A 7,272-nucleotide genomic window follows, 5' to 3' on the forward strand; every position below is an offset into this window, starting at 1 on the left:
TGATGGACGACTGTGAACCAAGGACTTTCAATCCCAGGCTTTGCTACCAACTGTAACGGCTCGACAAATTTCAACCCAAAAATACTAGGACTTTTCTTTTTGGTTAACATATTGTTGATTTATTTATTTTTTTCTAATATATAAAAATGCAACGATTTCACCAACAGATAATTTCTAACCATACCAAGTACTAGACACTGTGTTAGCCTCCTAACACCAGATTCAGTATGAAGCCACTGTTAACAAATCTGATTGAACCCTTATATAAAAAAAATAATTAGTTTAAGACTTTCATAATTGACATTGCCTTAACCGAAATAAGCTCTAAGGAGTCAGCCTGCGCATACACCAGCATTTAACAACTTCATAGAACAAAGTTCAAGAATAAAGGGTCCAAATGATAAAATCCTTAAGTTGTTATTTATGTGAATAAACAAAAAAAATATTAATTTTAAAATCAATTTAATAAACTAAATTTTTTGTTAAATCTATCGAACACATTATATTTAAAAAAAAAACATTGACATTCAATCACCCATTAGAAAAATTATTTGAAATATGAAATAGTATCATTTAAATATTAAACCATTAAGTTGACAATTAAATAATCAATGAATATCAAATTAAAATAAGACAAGTAGCCCCTAGGATCTCAAAAATATCAGTCCTCACAGCCGCGTCCAACATTGTAACACCCTAATTTTTAAAACTCAAAAAACGATAGAAATTTTTTTTTTGAAAATACTTGTAAATACTTTTACAAATAGCAGTGGTCTAAAATTTGGCATGCTATTTTCCGTAACCATTCTTAACCATACAATCATGAAATTAAAAATAAACTCAAGCATTCATGAATTAATTAAAATCCACAATCGTCTATAATTAATTGCATTTGTTCAATTGTAATTAAATTGAAATAATAAATAAGAGTCTCAAAATCTTTGGAGATATAAGAAAGATATAGCTCAGTCTCTATCATAACCTCCCACCATCGCATGTAAGTCCTACTTACTTCCTGAAAAACATTAAAACCAAAAGGGTCAGACATATAATGTCTCAATAGAGCAGATCATACTAAACAAGTAAAACAGAAATGCGAAAACAAAAATTACATCTAACTTTTCATAATAAATCAACTTAAATCTAAATAATTGAACATGCATCTCAATTAATCGAGCAAGCATACTAATTACAAAAACAAATAAATATGCATAATTCATTTCAATCAAAATAGGTAAAGTGCATGAACAGTTAAAAATGTATGTACTTACCAATGCAAAAAACATTCATACGCATAAACCAATTCTTATCATTAATTACATTTTCTTTCATAAATGATGCATGCTATACCTAACTAATGCATATATACTTTAAATTTTACCTTCTTAGCCCTGTGGGTACAAACACAGACAAACACCTAAATCAGGGCCAGGGCCATGGCGCATGCAGTATTTTCATATAGAGATGACTTTAGCCTAACTAGATATATTTTACCAGTCCCGAGGGCCGGCAAAAGTGTGAGAGACTCCTAACACCTCAATCCTGATGCATCAGAATTTCACTCATGAGTTTCTTCTCCTTACGCTAAAGTCTAATACAGATGATTTTCCCATCTTCGTGGGTGGGGAGGAACATCCTTCTGTTCTTAAAGCAGAATTCCACGAAGCTAGATGTACCACTTACCCTCTCTTTGTAAGTCTTTACTTTAATATCGCATGTTTCACTTATTTAATTTAATATTTTATATGCAACGTCGTGATTAAATCCATCATAAGGATTCAACCACTTTTGAGGCAAAGAATACATTCATTAGTGCATTGCATTCATTAATACATTCATTCTCATGCTCGCAAACACACATGCATGTACATAAGCAATGAGATAACATTAATAAAATTTATGCAACCATTCCATTATGCATAAATAAACAATAGGGATATCATTACAATATTTAAAATTTATTATGCAAGACAAACCTTTCGATCCCTTTCCTAGCACGTACCCCTTAGACAAACACATCTTATTAACTCAAGCATACATTCATGCCTTAGCATAGGCATGCCATTCCCTGTATGTAATTAGATTCATGGCAAATATAATAGTTTGCATACTAATTGTAAAGGTACACACATTCATGAAACAAACTATGCAAGTTTCAGGGTTCTTCTAATTTGCGAAAGATTCAACTCTGTCCGACCATTACAGAATTTACAAAAAAATTTATAATCGGTAAACAAAGTTAAATTTTTCATAGATTGAAAAAAATTTTGTCGACTTTTCAAAGCTATAAATTATTTATAAAAATTCATTTGTATGAGAAAATTATGAACATTTTACTACAGACCTACACTTTTTTGTTTCTATTGTCACAGAATAGTACTCAGTCAATGAATAGAGCCCAAAATTTCAAAGTAGGTTTAGAATTTTATTAGCTTTCTAACACAATAAATCTCTCATTAAAAATCCTCCGCAAGCGATTTTTTGATCGGGTGTCAGGCCAAAAATACGTAAATACCGAGTTTATACATTCAGGTAGGGCCAAAATGGGTCACCTGAATCCATAACTATGATTTTTTTTAACATAAATTAAATAAATAAATAAAATAAATAAATAAATAAATAAATAAATAAAATCACAAATACTAGACTGATAATAATCTACATCAGACAAATCTACTTTTTCTGAATTTTTTGGCCAAAAAATAGACCCATCTTATTCATGGCTTAATTCCTCAAAAATAATTTCAGTAAATTACATGACTTGATAAGTAAAATACGAAATTTTTCTATGAATAAAAATAAAAAAATTATTCAATAATTAAAAAATATTAGCATGCAAATATTCTACCAACTACAATTAAATTTTGCATGCAATTAATTAAGTATTTCATAATTTTATTGAATTTACAAGATTCGTTTATGAAAAACCTTATAAGGCAAAATATTTAATATATAAGGATTTCAAACATGAAAATCCTTCAAATTTTTACAGAATATCCATCATAACATGTACTAGTGACCCAAATCAAGATTTACAGGAAAATCATAGCATAATCTAAGTATTTAAAAAATTATGATTTTATTTTCTAAAAAATCAGTTTTTGAGAAAAACATGTTTTCAAATAAGGTTTCCTCACTAAAACCCATTCTATTTTTATACTTCAATTGTCCTAAGCCAAGGAGCCTACTCTACCCCCAATGTAGGAGAAAAGAATCAAAACCGAAATAAGATTAAATAAGAAGGAAAAAGGGGATCAGGTATAAAAATTTACCAAATCATACCAAGTATTGAGGAAGTGAGCACAAAGATGCTGGGACAGGGTTTCCCATGCAGCAATGGCGCACGGAAAACCAAAGAATCCCCAAATCGGTAAATTAGCTAATCATAAACTCTAAAAAGATAGGAAATAAAGGAAAATAAGGAAAAATCAGGAGGAGGGAAGGGGAAGAGACTCACCAAAAATGGGGCATCGATGGTGGCCGTGGGATCAAATCTGCAGACTCGCCGTCAATGGTGGTCGGAGGGTAGCGTCGATCCCAAATACAACAAGCACCTTATGCAAGTCGGCTAGAACATAGGGGAAAATAGGCGGGAGAGGGGTCGATAGTGGCGGTGTGGCCGGTAAGTGAAGGATATCGGGTTGGGCTTGGGTGAGGTCTATTGATCCGGGCAGGAAGAAGGCTCGATGGGGGTCTTCACAGAAATTCGGCAGAAGGGCGATTGGCGGTGAGGGTGGTCTCCAGCGAACAGAAGGAGAAGGGTGGCCCTCGCTGGACCTCCGGTGGCAAGTGAGGGTGTCGGCTAGGTGGTCGTCTGACCACCATCCAGGCGACTGTGGTGTCGCTGGTGGAGGGAGATGAGTGAAGAGGGTCAAAGTGGGTTTGAGGAGAAGAGCGAAGAGGATCGGCTGAGTAGAAATGGGAAAGAAGAGAAAGAAAGAGAAGAGAGGCGTTCGGGTGCCCTAGTGGGCCCCGCCCACTCCTTTCCCTCTCATGAGCGTGCAGGTCCAAACCGGGTCCTATTTGGATCCGGTTTGGATCCAAAATTAATTACCTAAAAAAAATTAAACTATTTTAAATATTTTAAAAATAAATTGCTATCATATTATGATCACTGTCTAAAGATCAACTTATGCCTAAATTTAGTTTAATTTTATAATCCAAAATCCATAAAATTTTAGGTGTGGATTGATCCATTTGGGTCTAAACCATATGGACTTTGGGTCTATTTTAAAATCCATATATATATATATATTTAAAAATAAAATTCTTACTTCTTAACACCAAATAACTATACTAATATCAAATGGTTTATAGTTTTTGTACTTTCAAATATAATAAGAAGCAAATACATATATATTTACAGAAAGCAGGGGCCTTGACATCGTTTGATGCGACGATAATCTTAAATGCACAAAGTAAATTACAGAAAATAAAAGCCTTGACATTATTCAACGCGACGATAATTTTAAATGCATAAAATAAATTGTAGAAAGCAGGAGTCTTAACATCGTTCGATGTGACGATAATCTTAAATAAATAAATAAATAATATATATATATATATATATATATATATATATATATATATATATATATATATGCGAGAACCAATATCCAACGATAGTTGCAAGGCACGCGCATGAACATTGAGTGTCCTAGAGAGCGTAAACCAAGGACTAGAGTCAGATATCCTTTTTAAAAACACATACATTGTATATTCAACATAAATATTCAGCGATAGTTACAAGACATGCGCGTAAACACCGAAGTGTCCTAGAGGGCATAAACGAAGAACTATGATCATATACCTTTTTTAGGAATATATAAAACATATAGTACACTACACCAATTAGCAAATACTTGATAGAGAGAGATCGACGAGCAAACTTACACTTCAATCGGTGAAAATGACTTTGATTGCACTTAGCCTGCTTTAAACCTAGTTTTAGCTAAACTGGGTTCAAACCTTCTTTCGAGAGGCTAGAATAGGTCAGATGAGTTTGACCTAATTGAGAAAAAGGAAGAGCAGGTCAAGTTGCTAAGACCAAGTGGTTTGCACCAAACTGGGTTTAGTCCAAGTCAACTGGGTTAGGTGGGTTCAGACTTACCTCAAGTAGGTTAGGTTTAGGTTAGGTGGGTCAAACCTAGGCTATGACCAAAAAAGGCTTGACCTGATTAAGCTTGACTAGACCTAGTTGGGCTCAAGCTAGGTCAGGCTAGGTCAAAACGAAGTCAAGCAGACTCAGGTGGGCTAGGCTAGCTAGAGAAGGTTCTAGAGAGAGAAGCAAGAGAGAAGGGGGGGGGGGGGGGGTCGAATTTTCAAAAGAGGGAGGGGGTCCTATTTATAGGCAAAATGAGGAAGCTTCCTTAGCCTTCTAATGGATAAGCCTTATCCTTTTAAAATGATAAGCTTTATTTATTTACCTTTTTACCCCTGATTTTAAAAATAATTTCAAGTGGTTCCTTTTGTGTGGGGGCCACTTGGATATTTCTATGGGATGTTTTGTGGGTCCTACAAGATATTTTTTTGAGAAATATTTTTGTGGGGCTCACAAACATTTTTGTGGGTTCTGCAATTTTTTTGGGATTTCATTGATTTTTTCTTGAAATTTTTTGAGTATGTCAGTCTCTTCGTATCGACGAAACTAAGAAAGTTGACTCATATAAATATCTTAATTTTACTCAGAGAGGAAGTTATGGCTACCTGACTGATTGAGCATACATTTGTTTGAACATATATGGTAAAAAAATAGACACCGTGCAAGTCTTTTGCTGTGGAAATACTTGGTTGAAGAATATCATGACATATCAGGACACATGGAACCCAAGGTTTTCTCGAATCATGGCGCTATTGGACTACCATGGGTCCGTAAACCAGCACTAGCCTATTCAGATTTGAGGTATAGTGGCTTGGGGAGGACAATTTAGTCGAATCCTTGAAGGAATGAATGGAGTGAAGAACAAGAAGGCAAATAGTTAGCTTTTAGAATCATGTAGAAATCGAGCTTGATAAGATCCACGCTAATCACTTGTAGCAAATACCAAGGAAAAACAGATCATTTAAAAGTGGCGAGCTTTATGGCTTAGAAAAGAGGATTTAGATACACAATTCTTTTATTTACAGTCCTCGGCAAGGAGAAGAATATAACTCATTATCATCCATGTTGGAGAGGATGGTTTATAGAATGAAGTCTCCAAGTATTTTCATTAAAATTTTGCTCAAAAACCTATTGATATGGCGAATCATAGGAGACGTTACATTCAATAAGCTAAATAAACAGCAAAGAAACATGTTGGAGCAACCTTTCTCAATGGAAGAAATAAAATCTATAGTTTAGGGTGTGATCAGTAGTAAGGCACTGGGACTAGAAGGATTGTTTAATTGAATTTGCTAGGACATCAGGGATTTGTGCAAGGAAGACCTACGCTACTTCATGAATTTCACACTAATTAAAGCATTCCCAAAGATTTGAGTCGGACCATACTTGGCTCGATTCCTAATGATTATGGAGTTTATGACATCAAAAGATTTAGACGTGTCACTTATTGGCTGCATCTACAAAATCTGTTTATTCATTCACTTGTGGATTCATACCAACATGCCTCCATTCTCAAGAGGTAAATTCAAATTTGTGAAATTATTGATAGTGGGATTGTCCATTCGATTCATAAAAGCAAGGAAAAAGGTGGATTTAGTTAAGGTTTTAGACTCGGTGTGATTAGATTTCCTGATGGATTGCTTGAAAGAAAAATGGATTTTGGGGATGGATGGTCTGGATTAATCAAGGAACTGATTTCCTTGTCAGTTATGATTAATTGAAAATTAAGACCCTTTCTCAAGACACAGAAGCCTTGGACAAAGAGACCCTCTCTTTTTTTTTTGATTTAGCTATGCAAGTACCATTATGATGGAGAAGGCAGGGAGCTTGGGTTTCATCAACTGCATAAAATTTTCAGGCTGTATCAATCTTACCCTCCTCTTGTTGGCAGATGATGTACTTGTTTGCTGGAAAGCCTTGATTGAAAACATGAGAAATTTATGGCTTCTCCTTGGAACTTGTGAGGAACTATCGAGATTGAAGATTAATGAGTGAAAAAGTGTTTTTTTTTTCTGTTTTTACTAATAATTGGAAGGAGAGGGTAGCCATGGAGATCTTTGGATGAGTTCGAAGCGATTTACCAATCAAATACTTGGGATTGACTTTACATAATGGTACCCCAAGAGTTTCTCATTGGTCAGAGGTGTTAGATAAGGTGAAAGAAAGCATAT

General features: G+C 34.4%; 1 long non-coding RNA gene across 1 annotated transcript; it reads right to left on the minus strand.

The window, feature by feature from the left end:
* Window positions 1-853: 853 nt before the first annotated feature.
* On the minus strand, window positions 854-3,800 carry LOC149820393 (uncharacterized). Its single transcript, XR_016426469.1, has 2 exons — window positions 3,458-3,800; window positions 854-1,015 (listed from the first exon to the last, which is right to left on the minus strand). It is a non-coding gene; the product is annotated as an uncharacterized LOC149820393 (long non-coding RNA).
* Window positions 3,801-7,272: the final 3,472 nt, after the last annotated feature.

This window comes from Nuphar pumila, chromosome 12, assembly GCF_984573655.1.
Source record: "Nuphar pumila chromosome 12, dmNupPumi1.hap1.1, whole genome shotgun sequence".
NCBI classification, from domain to species: Eukaryota; Viridiplantae; Streptophyta; class Magnoliopsida; order Nymphaeales; family Nymphaeaceae; genus Nuphar; species Nuphar pumila.